The following is a 3,604-nucleotide window of genomic DNA, read 5'->3' as shown; positions in this document are numbered from 1 at the left end:
TAGCAAAATTACAGTTATGAAATAGCAATGAAAATAATTTTATGGTTGGAGGTCACCACAACATGGTGGCCACGCCCACTTGGTGGCTACACCCACTTGGCAGCCACACCCACTTGGCCACGCCCCTGGCACCTGGGGTCACCACAACATGGGGAACTGTATTATGGGGTCACGGCATTAAAAAGGTTGAGAACCACTGATCTAGTCCAACCCCCTGCTCAGGCAGGAAACCCTATACCGTTTCAGACAAATGGCTGTCCAGTCTCTTCTTAAAAACCTCCAGTGTTGGAGAAGGGAGGGAAGGAAGGAAGGAAGGAAGGAAGGAAGGAAGGAAGGAAGGAAGGAAGGAAGGAAGGAAGGAAGGAAGGAAAAAAAGAATAACAGAATAACAGACTCAGAAGGGACCTTGGAGGTCATCTAGTCCAACCCCCTGCTCAGGCAGTAAACCCTACATTATTTCGGACAAATGGCTGTCCAGTCTCTTCTTAAAAACTTCCAGTGTTGGCGCATTCACCGCTTCTGGAGGCAGGTTGTTCCACTGGTTAATTGTTCTAACTGTCAGGAAGTTTCTCCTTAGTTCCAGGTTGCTTCTCTCCTTGTCAAGCTTCCATCCGTTGCTTCTTGTCCTGCCTTAGGTTTTTCTTTCTCTGCACAATTGTAAGTCATCTCCGGGCAAACGACAGAGTGCAAACAAGAAAGAATGAACAGTGACCGGGCTATACGTAAAAGTTTATATTTTGATCTCTGCACAAGCCCGTTCTATTATTTGAAAGGGCTATCTCTAATTAGTAACTGCTTTTACAGGGAATCCAGAGTTTTTCACAGAATAGCCGTGAGGTCAACTAATGCACAAAAGTGCCTGAAGTTTATAGTCTTGGTGGAAAATCTGCTGTGTGGTGATTCTGGCTTTATTTAAGGCCGTCGGCTGCAATGCTACTTAACTCTGTAGATGCAACCTATCAGATGAATCCCTCAACTGTGTCTTGCTTTTGTTTTGTCTCTAGTTCGGGCGCCTACTTTGTCATCCCTCCAAACCCAGCAAGGAGGAGTGAGTTGCAAAGAAGTAAGTGGGCTGGGTTTAGCGGTTTGTTATTATTTATTTATTTTATTATTTAAATTTATATACCGCCCTATCTCCCTTACGGGACTCAGGGCGGTAAACAGGCAATAATAAAATCACAATAAATATTGAATAAAAAGCCTGCTCTAAAATACCCCATATAAAACCCCTAGCAAAGCCCAATCAAAACTACGCCAGGCCGGCCGCATGGAATAGATGGGTTTTCAAGGCTCGGCGGAAGAGGCGCAGGTCTGCAACTGTACGTAGGTCGGGGGGTAGGTCATTCCAGAGGGCAGGAGCTGCCACAGAGAAGGCTCTCCCCCTGGGGGTCGCCAGCCGGCATTGTCTGGCCGACGGCACCCTAAGGAGGCCCTCTCTGTGGGAGCGGACTGGCCGAAGGGAGGTGTTTGGTAGGAGGCGGTCTTGCAAATACCTAGGTCCATTGCCACGGAGCGCTTTAAAGGTTGTTACTAACACCTTGAAGCGCACCCGGAAGGCCACAGGCAGCCAGTGCAGCTCGCGCAGGAGAGGTGTTACATGGGAGTATTTAGAGGCCCCCAGGATCCCCCGCGCGGCTGCATTCTGAACTAGCTGGAGCCTCCGGGTGCACCTCAAGGGGAGCCCCATGTAGAGAGCATTGCAATAGTCCAGGCGGGAAACAACGAGGGCTTGAGTGACCGTGCATAGGGTGTCCTGATCCAGAAAGGGGCGCAACTGGCGTATCAGGCAAGCCTGATGAAAGGCCTCCCTGGCCATGGACGTCACATGATCGTCTAAAGACAGCCGAGCATCCAGAAGGATGCCCAGGTTGCGGGCCCTCTCCGCGGGGGCTAATGACTCGCCCCCAATAGCCAGAGATGGAGCCAACTGGCTATGTCGTGACGCCGGAAACCACAGCCACTCGGTCTTGGACGGGTTGAGTCGAAGCCTGTTCCTCCCCATCCAGACTCGCATGGCCTCCAGGCACTGGGACATTACTTCTGCGGCATCGTTGGGGTGGGACCTTGAAGGTCATCTAGTCCAACCCCCTGCTCAGGCAAGAAACCCTATACCATTTCGGACAAATGGCTGTCCAGTCTCTTCTTAAAAACCTCCAGTGTTGGAATAAGATGATAAGATAAGATAAGATAAGATAAGATAAGATAAGATAAGATAAGATAAGATAAGATAAGATAAGATAAGATAAGATAAGATAAGATAAGATGACCTTTATTGTCATTTTCTTACTGTGGGCACAACGGCACACATCAAAAAATGAAATTTACTTGCCCGCTCTCAAAGTGAAACACATACATGACACACACCTAAACATACTATGTACAACATATGTATAGACCCACACCCCTACATATACATAGCAAATAAATATTAAATACTGTCCATCTTGAATATATAACGGAAGGAGGAAGCTTGAGAGTTCACAAGGTTAATGCTGTATGGAAAAAAAACTATGGCTGAATCTGGATGTTCTGCTGCGGATACCATGAAGCCCCCTCCTCCCAGAAGGTAACAAGGAAAACAGGTTGTGAAGAGGATGTGTGGTGTCCCAGATAATCTTGCAGACCCTGCTCAAGCAGCGCTTCTGTGCCATGTCCTGGATGGGAGGGAGGGAGCTGCCAATGATCTTTTCGGCTGTCCTCACCACTCTCTGCACCGCCTTCCTGTCTGAAGCAGGGATGCCTCCAAACCAGACTGTGATGCTGTATGACAGGATGCTCTCGATCGTCCCCCTGTAGAAAGTGGTCAGGACAGAGGAAGGAAGATGTGCTTTTCTCATGCGATGCAGAAAATGCAGGCGCTGCTGTGCCCGCTTCACCAGTTTCTCACTGTTGAGCGACCAAGCCAGCCTACTCGTTAGCTGCACACCCAGGAATTTGATGCTGGTAACCATCTCCACAGGTGACTCATTGATGCACAGAGAAGTGTGGCTGTGCCTGGCCGAGGGAAACAGTGTTGTCCGAAGACATTTCCCGTGGCCATGTGTCCAGTATGGCTATATGCCAAAGAATACTGTTACTGTCATGGTTCCGACAGATGAAAGTCTTCAAAGAACTTCGAGGCATGGTTTACCTTAAAGAATCTTTATTCGAGTAGCATAGCATCGGCACGTACATAGGCAAAGCCAAAATCTGAATTCCCCTCCCCTGAGCACATAGTATCAAAGCACAATTCCCTCCTCCAATTCACCGTCATAAATCACATTCTCCAATTCGCTTGAAATGCAGGCTTCCCCTCCTGTTCTTCCACCCGCCATTTCTTATCATCTCTTATTTTAAAAAAAAACCTTGGTTCCCACACTAGTTACAATATTGTTATGTCTAAGTAAACTCCCATGCACATTCCTCCTCCTCCCCTCCCCAGTATCATCTAATTCTAGCTCTAATTCTAAGAGTAAAACATAAGAAGGAAAATGGCTGCATCTCCATATGTTGTCAAAGCAAGAACATCCAAGGTTACCATCCCATCGAAGTGGTGCCTGTTTACCTACTCGCGTTGGCATGCATTCAAACGGCTACGTAGGCAGGAGGTGGAGCAAGGGACGGG

This window comes from Protobothrops mucrosquamatus, unplaced genomic scaffold (assembly GCF_001527695.2).
Source record: "Protobothrops mucrosquamatus isolate PMUCROS unplaced genomic scaffold, P.Mucros_1.0 scaffold28, whole genome shotgun sequence".
Lineage (NCBI taxonomy): Eukaryota > Metazoa > Chordata > Lepidosauria > Squamata > Viperidae > Protobothrops > Protobothrops mucrosquamatus.
The sequence above is the reverse complement of the archived record's forward strand: the minus strand, read 5'-3'. Positions refer to the sequence as shown.